A 12,407-nucleotide genomic window follows, 5' to 3' on the forward strand; every position below is an offset into this window, starting at 1 on the left:
GTAGACATCTGGGGACTGGGGAGCTGCCTTTAACTAAATTTTTGCTCTTGTATTTTTTTGTGTGTTTAAGACAGTCTGCACTTGGTCCAGGTTAAATCCTGACTGAACATGTTAACTGAATCTGCTAAAAATATTTCAGATGCACCCAGAAATAAGATGCCCAGTGACTTTTAGTTCATTTTCTTAGAGGCAGCCAGAGCCTTTGTAGAAAAGCCTTGTGCTGCCAGCAGCCTCAAAGAAAGACCATTACTCTGTGTGGGGAAGTAGTAGTTTGCACATCTTCTGCTGATTTGAGAGTTCTGACTCTGCAGAGGTGTATAATTTCTTATACAGAGGACAAGGATCCCACCATAGGTAGAGATTAGAAAAAGGGCAAGTGTTAGCATCCATGAGCAAACAACAGATTTATTAGTAATTTTACTAAGTTACATTTTAGTTATACCTAATATTTTTTTCTTTTCTCCCTTTTTTCCTTTTTATTTTAAAATGTACAAACCAATGTAATTCAGTATTTATGTCAGCTCTGAATATGCAGATCTTTGTGTGGCACTGAAAGTATTTGAATCATAAAAGCTGTGACACTGAGTGCAGCCCCTGCTGATCCATCTTTGGATCTAATGTGAAATTTTCCAATCAATGTCTTCCATAAATATCACATAATGCAGAAATAGTGTTGGCTTTTTGTTCATGCAACACAGTACCCAGTATTTAATCACACCTGCCATCTTTGCATTTCAGTACAAGAATAGACTTTCTCCTAACTTGCTTACAACTAGTTCTTGCAACTCTTTCTAAACATAATATAATGCTTTAAAGTTTGGTGATGAATCTTAATGAGGCAATGTTTGCTATTATTACTGTAAATTGTATATGCATGGGCAATGTGTTATATTAATTAGATTTGCATTCCATTAGCTTTTGATTGTGTATTACTGCCACATTGGCTGCAAATAGTAATCTTCTCAATAAAAGAGGACTCTTACTCATGATAGATACAGTGGCAGACTTTAATTATATCCCTTCAAGACCATTTAACCTGGAAAATTGTCACCAACCAGAGCGTGTGGATAAGCGGTTGTTCAGAAATTCTCAAATCAACATGTCTATATCTATACCTATCAGTGTTCACATTAGTCTCTGTCACCAAATAGAAGCTGCATTCAACCAAGTTGAACAACCATTTAAAAGGCAGACAAATAGAATTTTTAGAGCACCAACTGACCTTGGAAAAATAAATATGCCAAGCCACTGATTTTCAGCTGCTGATTGTTCAGTGATGGCAACATGACTCTAAAAAGTAAATGTAATTTTTACATTGTTACAAACAAAAGCTTTTGATCTGGCTTTGTGTGTAAATTACATCAACGCCCAACCTCTGCTGCAGTGTTTTTCAATTTTTTTGAGCCACGGCACATTTTTTTACATGAAAAAATCCTGCGGCACACCACAAATCAAAAATGTTACAAAATGACACTCTGTAGCTAATTTATTTGTCTCTAAGAATGAACAAGAAAACTATGTTACCTACTGCCACCCACTGACATGGAAGAGTATTACATTACTCTGCCAGTCACTACAGCACTGACACTCGACAATGGTAATTGGATAATTTCCCACGGTACACCTAAAGATCCCTCATGGCACACTAGTGTGCCGCGGCACAGTGGTTGAAAATCACTGCTCTACTGAATCTTTTTTTGATAAAGGATAGTGAAGAAAGCTTACATCCTCAGTCAGCTTTTCATTGTCTTTATTGTCTATAGTCGTGAAGATTTGTTCTGAATGACTTTCTGATTGGGGGGTTGTTACATAGAGAAGGAAGTGAGCTAAAATATCCCTACATTCTATTTTATAAGTTTAAGGCAGGATAGGAAGTAAAAGTAAATCTCACACAAAGATAACTCAGACTACAATATAAACAATATATTTCTGGCAAAGTTCTGGGAAGGTTTAAAACTTTTAGCAGGATTGTAATGCTAATTGTGATCTTATGTGGGAGATTTCCCCTCTTTTTTAAGTACCTGTATAATGCATATGTAGGTGAGTAATAGGAGTACTAAACAGTCTCTGGAAGACATCTAAAAAGGAAGCAAATATTGAAATGAAATATTTAAATAGATATAGATAGATATTTCTAATAAATAGTCCCACAAGGGCAGGCAGGACTTCAGTTCTTGCAGTAAATCCTAAGGAGCAAAAGTGCTCTCATCCTAAATTACTCCCTAAAGCAATACAAGGGGAAAACTTCTCCAGATGGCAGAAATTGTTTCTGCTGATTACTCTTTTTGTGTTAATATATTCCAAATTCATTTTGCCTAATGATATATCCCACAAAAAGCAACATCTGGACAAGCTTATGGTTCAGTCTTAATAGTTTTATAAGCTTTACATGTGGCTTCTTTTGTGGTTTTTCTTGCAGAATTAATTAAAAGGCTTTTGCAAGAAGAAGTTTAAGTCCAAATCCCACACTCAATAAAACCCAATCAACCACCCTTTTATGTATTTAACAAGCAAAACATACTCAAATGATGTTTTACGCTGTGATGTCTACTATGTACTACAGTATGACAAATGGAAATTTAATGCATGACTTTAGGCCAATTTTAGTACTAAATTATATTTTCTGTCACATCAAAAATGCATTTGCGTCTTAACAGAATAGTTAGGACTAACTTTTGTTTACCATGCTATTTCAAACAAATGTTCTGTTTCCATGACTATCGGTCAATGAACTCTTAACCTTTAAGTGCATGTATAGTTGAGAACAATTTTTTTAATTTTGTATAGAGCACAGAAAGGGAGAAAAGAAAAGAAAGGCTTTTTTGGTATAATCATATACATTTTACTTATGACTTAACCTAGAAAGTACAAACTGGTTACAAGATGGTACAATAACATGAGAGGTTTGTCATATAATTCCTTATCGGCTATTCAATTGTTTTTGTAAAACATGTGTCTGGGTCCCAACGCGTTTCACCTTAATTGGCTTCTTTAGGGGAGAGTAAAGACATGAATAGCAAACTAACAATGATATAAAAAAAATATACAATAAGGTAAGTCAGCGTATAACGCTGATAAAAAGGTAATAGTCATAAAGGAACATATACAAAGTCTACAAAGCACATGAAAACTGGGACCCTAAACTATGAAAAGCATTCGAAAATCTAAAAAGGAATAAATCATTAAACCATCCGACAAAGGAGGCAACATCATGAATAGACTGCATTTTGAACAAATATATTATAACATCTTAAAATACCAGGAGTGGTACACTACCATATCTGGACACATTGCCCCTGATTCATCATTGAAATCCGCGATCGCTGGAAGCGCGATAATACGCGCGACCCGCGATCGCGGATTACCGCGGTCCGGGACTCGAGTGCGCGCGTCCACTCGCATCCTGAATCTGCCGGCCGGATTCCTGCCATGCGCAATAGGGGTCGCGAGGATCGCTAATACGAATGCGCGACCGATAATCCGATTTTGCTTGATGAATCAGGGGCATTGTACAATCTTTTACCAGGAATATTATTCTATATTTGACACAGTGATGGCATCATCAACCAACCTATGAAAAATTATCTATACCCCAAACACCCTGTAATTCCCACTTTCCCTACTTTCTATTCCCTCCCCAAGGTCCACAAAAACATTCAAAATCCACCTGGACGTCTAATAATATCAGGAGTATTTCTTCAAATGCAAGTGAACTTGTAGATACCTACTTAAGACCACTAGTTGAAAGTATTCCATCTTCCTTGAAAGATACGATCGAGCTGTTAAAATTCACTTCCAACCTAACCATCCTTAGCAACACCCTTTAAGTTACTGTTGACGTCGAAACCTTATATTCCAGCATACCACATCAAAAAGAAGTGGAGGTCAGTATCAACATTTGAATAAATTCTATCTCCAGAATACAAAATTTAATATATTTATTTCAACCCTACTACAATATATACTTGCCAAAAATGTCTTTATCTACAAATATCAGCAATACCTCCAAACACAAGGAGTGGCGATGGGGACAAGATGTGCCCCATCATACACTAATATCTACTGAGGTAACTGGGAGGAATGGCTATTCTAAAAACCAGGGTTTGAAAAACACAAAAAGCATATATTAGTATGGAAAAGATATATTGTTGACGTCCTTATTTTGTGGATCGGCTCAGAACCCATGTTACAGGAACTCTTCATGCAATTGAAAGATAATCCATACAATTTGAAGTTTACATTGAATTTTAATTACCAAATACCAATTTCTTGATAAAGAATACCATTTCTTGATACCTATATCTACATTACCGAACAAAACCAAATCAACACTACTCTATATCGCAAAGAAACTATCGCAAAATAATCTACAGATAAGTACAGGACATTAAACTTTATATGTCCTTCCTGTTGATTTGAACTATAATACAATATAATGTTTGTATATATTCCTTTGTGACTTTTTATGAGCCTTATACGCTATCTTACCTTATTGTATATTTTTCTGTTATCATTTTTAGTTTGCTATTCAAGTCTTTACCCTTCGCTAAAGAGTCCAACTAGGCGAAACGCATCGGGACCCAGGCCCATGTTTGACAAAAATAATTAAATTGGCCAATAAGGAATTATAATGCAAACCTCTCATGTTATTGTACCATCTTGTAACTAGTTTGTACTTTCTATGTTGTCACAAGTAAAATGTATATGATTATGCCAAAAAGCCTTTCTTTTCTCTCTTCCCTTTATTTTAAACATCAGACTTAGAAGCTTGGTATATATTGCGATAAACCCTACCCTTCCTTCATCTTTTTCATAAGTCTTTACCTAAAGCACGGAAAGGATAGTAATCCTATAGAGCTTTTATTATTTATTTTACCTCCATTGGGAGTTTCTCCCTCTTTGTTTATCCTAGTAATCATTGTCACTAAAATTAAAGTGATGGAAGAAAAATTTGTTGTCAGAACAGGAAAAAGGGATTCTTCCCATTGAAACATTTGTTTTGGTGACAGCTGTCCAAGAGGATTTCTATCACTTTTGAGATGAATTTGTCTGGGAGACAGGAAGAAAAAGGAAAATCTATCAAGGTAGAAAAAAGATAACATGGGGTTTAATGAAGAATTTTCTGCTTTAAATCTTCAGGAATACTTCTACAAATAACTACTTAAAGCAAACACAAAATGTTATACTTAACTTTCCAACAAATCTGAATTGTGTTATCTTTAAGCGCTGGGAAGGTTCCTAAAAGATGGCTTTAAAAGATATGGCAGAATATTCAGCATCTCACCACACACTGTGGTTCTATTCAAAAAATCTCATTCTAGGACACAAGCAAAGGAACCACAGCACATAATAAGGCATTCCAGGCAAAAGGCAATCAAATACACCTAGAATAATCCAGAATACACACGTTTCTTATGCTACCAAAACTCTTGAAAAGTTTTGAATAAAATGGCAGGTATTTAAAATCTTAGGTCATAGAGAGGTTTTTTTTTAGGATGTGTAAGTACACATATTCATGCAACTGATAAGACATTTTAAGTGGAAACTTTTTTAGATTATTATTATTAATATTATTATTATTATTATTAATAATAATAATAATAATAATAATAACAATAATAATAATAAACAGAATTTATATAGTGCCAACATATTATGCAGCACTGTACAATAAATAGTGGTTGCAAATGACAGACGAATACAGACAGTAAAGGTGCGTACACACTTCCAATTTTTATCGTTCAAAACGAACGACGAACGATCGATTGGGCAAAAAATCGCTCGTAAAAAAGTAACCAACGACGCCGACGAACGAGGAAAGTCGTTGGAAACGAACGACCGGACCGGCGGATCGGATTGGACGACGATCGTTGAACATCGTTCATGTGTACGGTCGTTCGTTGATCGTCCATGGGCTGAGCATGCGTAATGAACAAACGTTCGTTCACTTCCTGTCGTGCGCATAGTTCCTCTATCGCTCAAATGATCGTATCTATTGTGTGTACAATATCTACGAACGATCGTGTCGTTATCTCTATGTGCAGGATCGGTGCTATACGATCGTTCGTAGATATCGTGCAGGATCGTTCGTCGTTCGTTTTCCAACGATAATAATTGGAAGTGTGTACGTAGCTTAACACAGGAGGAGAGGATTGCTAAATAATGTTTGTAGAGTGTGATAATGTATATGACTGATCCTGTGATCCTGAGATAAACACTCCAGGCACTTTGGAATCTTGATTGAATAAATAGATCCTGGTAGGACGACTAATTGTAGTGTTTGGCACTGTTTGTCATAAAAGTATTTTACAGTAACCCCTAGGGGAAAGATTATATTTGCAATTTACTTTTAATTTAGTTTAGTGAATAATAACTCTCACAAATTGAAAAGACAGGAAAGTAATATTTTTCCTAACTTGCTTACAGATGATAGTGTACAGAAATAGCAGTTTTAGGTCTACTCTCCTCAGCAGGGTCTGATTTGAAGACATTCCACAATGCAGGTTGCTAAGTAACATTAGATATGATGGCTTTTCTTTGATTACAAAACTCCTCAGTGAACTGTACTTCTAACTTTGGATGGCATCATAATAGAACACTGGTCAATTTTAGTGTCTACCAAATGAAAAACTTAATATAAAGTCTAAATATGTATTTTCAAACTTCAGTCAACTTTATAAACAGTGAGATTTTGTTTCCCCCAAAATGCCATAAGAAGAATCAAAATTTTGTCTCAATTTATAATAGTACAAAATATATAAGCCTGTAAAATCTAGAAAAAAATTATATACAAACTGAGCCCATGATATTTTAATTTATCTGGCCTTTTTTTTTTTACAAATAACACATGGATGGTTGTATTTATTCACATTCATTTCTTTAATATTTGTGTTGGTGAATGTTGTGAATGTTAGCAACCATGGCCATATTTTGTTCCCTAGGTTTTGCGAGTTTGCGAATTTCTCTGTATTTTCAGGTAAAAATAAGTGTCACGCACAGGGAGACAGGACCACTAGGGGGTGCTATGGCTATGGCCAAAGAGGTAGTGTGAGCAGGGCCAAGGCGCAGAGTCTAAGCAGTAACCAGATTTTCCCCAGAGCATTTGATGGTGAGGATGTTGCGCTGCTAGTTACTGCCAGGTTGCGGTCCTTGGGCACACCGAGGTGGGCAAAACACGTTACCAAATCACAAAGCAGAAGGCTAGTGGAGGAAGGCCGGGGTTGAGGCAGGCAGCAGGCAAGAGAGGTCCGGTCACATGCCAGGGGTTGATTGCCAGGGATCCAGAAGATAGACACTAGTGACACAGGGGCCACTGGGGGCACAGGGAACACAGGAGACACTGGAAGCAACAGGAGGCACAGGTGACTCAGAGATATCCACAGACAGACAGGAACACTGGAACAGTGCAGGGAGTTGGTTGGGAACCAACAGACTGGACAACGAGGGGTTAACGCACTAGCTGGACAGAGAAAACACTGAATTACGCACCAGGTGAACAGGAAGTAGCTCACAGGAATTAGGACAATGGAGACACGTTGCACGAACACAGAGTGCAGTGTGTGAGCTAGCTAATTAGTCAGAGCTGGTCAAGAGGCTATTTTCTGATCGGCCAGGGGATTGGACGGAATTGATAAAGCTTTGAAACAGAGGCATGCCCAGCATCAGAACTGCCCGTATGCGCAGGAGAGAGGCGTCTGCACTTTAGTGAGGACGAGGTAAGTGTGACAATAAGTACCTTGGTTTTTATTTTGATTCAGCATTGGATTGGTTTTTATTTAAGTATATAGGTATTTTGAAAACATTTTTATGTTCTGGAAGCTGATTAGCTATTTTTGTGATAAGATATATAAACATTTCATCTGAAAAAACACAGGGAAAAAGTTTGGTAAAACAAGGCCACAAAAACATGACACGGTAATTTTAGTAGAAAGAAACAGAAAGAAATAAAAAACCCATTATATTTGCACAGAAACACTCATTTCCTGAACAATAAAAAGGCAGACCACACAAATATTACCAGAAACATTAAACTGAGCACAGCTAACTGTTCATAACATTACATAAAAGGTAATATACAAAAGCACTGCAGAAACATTTTTCAACAGCCTGCAACACAGTCCAGTCTTTTTCCTATAAAATCAGAACCATCCCTGTCTCTGCCTATACAACCTCAAGCTCCCATCTCTGTTAGATCTTACACTTGTTTTTTACTAATTTTTGCGTGGTGAATCCAGAAATGACCCCAGTTTTTTGCTATCACATCCAGTTTTTACAATACAGGGTACCCTCCATTTTTGTCAAAAGACATACAAATTTTACATACAATGAAACAATAATAAAATAATAACTTGAATGTACTGTTTTTTTACATTTCTTTTGTTCATACAAAGGATTTATTGTTACTCTATGACATTTTTTACAGTAAAACACTTGAAAATTAACCGGGTAAGCGGTTAAGATAAAAATGTACGCTTATAGCTTTTCTTGGAGTGTTTAGTGTTAGGACAATCCCGCTGGATGCTCCAACAATAGTCAGCCATCATATGTACATCCCATCTACCCTGATACCGTCCTTCCATGACCTTCAAATCTTGATGGAATCATTCTCCTTGCTCATCACTGACTGCACCAAGGTTTTCCGGGATATTAGAAAAATGGCTATGCAGAAAATGCACCTTGATGCTCATATTGCAACCAAGCATTTTGCAGCTTTCTAAGAGTTTCTGGACAATTTCTGTGTAAATATTTGCTTGTGTGTTTCCAAGAAAGTCCTTGACAATGGCTTTGAATGATAACCAAGCATTCTTTTTGATTTCTGACATTGTCCTGATAAAATGTTCATCTTTGATGAGCTGCCGAATCTGTGGACCATCAAACACACCGGCCTTTATTTTTTCAAATGACAAGCTATTCCTCTCTTCAATGACTCTCTTTATGTCTGCATATTCTTCACAAAGAGAAACTGAATGGCTAATTGGGACTGACCCAAATGTATTGGCATTGTGAAGGAGGACACACTTTGCTCCGCTTTGAGCTATTGATGAATAGTCGCCATTCAGTTGTTATAGATTGGAATTCCCAATTCCTCTATTAAACCAGGTATGTTATCGCAATACACAAAGCCACTGTCAGTTCTAAAGTACTGCAGAAATGCAATTTCTCTGGTTTAAAAGTACGATACCTTCATTCACATGTTCCCTTGTCCATATCCGTAAACCCTCGAAACACTGCACACCTTATGAGGGGCCCAAGACTTATCTTGATCACCAAGTTTAACTTTGAAATATGCCAAATAGGCTTGCTTTACAAATGTGCTGATGTTTTCCCTTCGACTGGGAATGGTGAAACTGCCACAGATATAACAGAATGAATCAGGGTTATTTAGGCAATTACTATGAGAAACAGCAGAGCCAGACATGATCTGAAAGAAAGGAAATACGTATGTAAGTAGAAAAATACGTTTTGCTTATTCACTACGTAGAGCTGCGCACAACCTCTGACAACACTGTCTTGGGTGTAAATGAATAGCCTATACAAATCCACGCTACATTAATCGAATTAATATAAGCGGTAGAGAAAGAACCTGACGTGATAAAAGAAAATTTACTGAACTTTTAGAATCAGCATACCTCTTTTAGTGTATAATAACCTTAAAGATTAAAGTCAACAAAAAACTTGTTTAAAATTGTTCCCCAGTGTTATTTACTGCAGAACTAGGCAATACTGATTATAAAGCTGTATTGGTGTGTGTCATTTAAAAATTCTACCTTCAATATATTAACATGTATAACTTGAAATCCATGTACAGTTTGTAATGTTGTTTGTACACGGGTGCAGTCTCTATCCTACCATCTAACTTCTATTTGAAAATAATATTAATAATTAAAATCCAGAATAATGCTGAACTTTTTTTCCTATTTGAACTTATAATATTTGCTTCAGTACCTTTTAGATGTTGCTTTGCATTGTATCTTCCCACTGCTGCATATATCCTTCAAAGAACAGTGCGAGAAGGTAAAATTAAAACAAAATAAAAAGAATGGTATTTTGTTTTAAACTTAAGAGTATTGAAGAAAGAAATACTAATGTATAATGTAGTAATGTATAGGAAACATATTTTTACAATCCCACTCCAATTGTTTGTTGGAAATAGGCAGTTTTAATGGTTTAGTAAGATAGTAAGATGTCTTTTCTCTGTAACATGTTTTGGTGTTTTGGTAGGGGTTCTTGAAAGCAAAAGTTCCTTGATGTAGTAAAATTTATTTTATAAATCACAAAAAAACAAGTGCCTAAACTGTTATGACAGGGGCAGTATGTGTTTGTATACATTACTGAAAATAAACATTTGCAATGAATTGTGCTGAATCAACGTTTCACCAATCTAATGTCAGTACATTATAGATCAGTCACATGCACTTTCTTTCTCTCCTGCAAAAGATGCTCCAATGTTCTGTGTGGCTATTGTTAAATCAAAGCCTATAAAAGTAGAGGCATTTTCAGTTTGTGTAGGACATAGGTGAGGAAGAACTTGCAATGCACACAATATAAGTGTCTTCCATTTCACCATAGGCATGACAACCAGAAGCTTGTTAGATGCATCTCAGGTGAATTAGGACTGCAGCTTTTTATCCACACTCAATCATATTTTCTGGCATACGTAATCATAACCAATATATATTCTTTTACATATATTTTAATAACAGTACCATCAAAGAAAGTTCTTTCTGCTGACAAGTTGTCTTTACACCTGACGCCTTTGTACTGAAATTATGTATCAGCTAGGTAATAGCTGTATATTCATGTAATTCGTACTAAGTGAAATGATGATGCTGTAATGGATATGAAATGATTTAAACCTTTTGTGTATGCTACAATTTATACAGCTCATTTATACATTTAATGCTTTTGCAGTGTTAACATGTCCCTGAGACTGAGACTGTCGTTGCTACTGGACATCTTTTATCAAATTTAAGATTACAGTGTATCTGTTTGTGAGTATCCTTATGTTACCATCTTTTGTAATAAGGGTATAATCTACTTTTATACGTACACTAAATTGTTTTCCATCTGTAGTGACATTTGCTTCTGTTATTCCTGAAGAAACATATAGATGACTGTAAAATATGTTAAGACTCAGCATCCAGTTTTCCCCACAATGAATTTATTGGATGCTGGTCACATAAAAGTTTGTAAATGTCTTCAGATACCTACCTATACCTATAGGATTCCCTATAAAACCAGCAGGGGGATAATTGGTCCACCCCAGTAGCATGTTTTCTTCATTTATATTGCCATGTTATTTACCTCTCTGTGTTAAATGTCCTTCAAATGTTTGTTACATGTTAATACTGAAGAATAAATATGTTTTTCTGAAAAAGGGAATAAAATAGGAATATAAATGTAGTTACCTAATAAAACATAGATGACTTTGTGAGATTTTGCCAGATCCTTAAAGAAATCAAAGCATGAATTCTTGTAATAGAAGAGGTTGTACAGTATATTTGCCTCCTTGGTTGCCTGTGTCTCCTACCTTACTTTCAGCCTCATCTCCATAACCTCCATCTCTGGTAGGGTCAGATTCCTATGTTCTCTACTGTACTTCTGTACTTTGCCTCTACACTACTGATGAGACATGCGGTGATCTGGGTAGATGGTTCAACTACAGTACATGGCTGGTTGCAGAGACATCTCCAAGAAGGAAAAATGTTAAGAAGCCTGAAGGAGGCAGCAGTAGAAAAGAGGTAGAGTAAAAAACACTTTTGATTTCTTTAGAGATATAACAGTTTTTAGGAAACATACCTGATCATGCCATGTAGATCCTTGTTAAGGCACTTTCTGTTATAAGATGACAACTGTCTACTAATTGTGCCCCTGGATGGTCACCTGCCACCAGATATTGTCACTATTAGAAAGTTAAAAAATTAATTATATTTCAATGCTGGGTTTAATTGGGATTTAATATGTTAAAGCGTATATCAAATATGAGTAATTAGGCTTAAAATTATTTTTTAAAATAAAAATAAAAATTTCTGATACATTTTGATACAGCATTATCAATCTATGCTATTAGAGCAATTCAAACAGTAGTACAGGGAAATAATTAGTTTATGTAGTTAAGTATGTTAAACTATACATACAACAGGGGCATAAATAAGCAAAAATGTTCACCTATGCCTCATACCAATAAAAATTGCAAACAATATAATCTTTATTGTGAACTGTGTCTGGTTCCCATTTCCATTAAAACTGTATCTGCAAGTACCCTAAATTCTTAGCTTTTGTTGAAAACAGAAGCTTAAAACTAGGTCAAGCAGTATGATGGTAGTTTATGCACTATTTTATTATAGCCCTGTTAGTATTCTAATACATTTGCCTTTTCCAATTTATTGCAGTGTTGTTCTACTATG

This window comes from Pyxicephalus adspersus, chromosome 6, assembly GCF_032062135.1.
Source record: "Pyxicephalus adspersus chromosome 6, UCB_Pads_2.0, whole genome shotgun sequence".
NCBI lineage: Eukaryota > Metazoa > Chordata > Amphibia > Anura > Pyxicephalidae > Pyxicephalus > Pyxicephalus adspersus.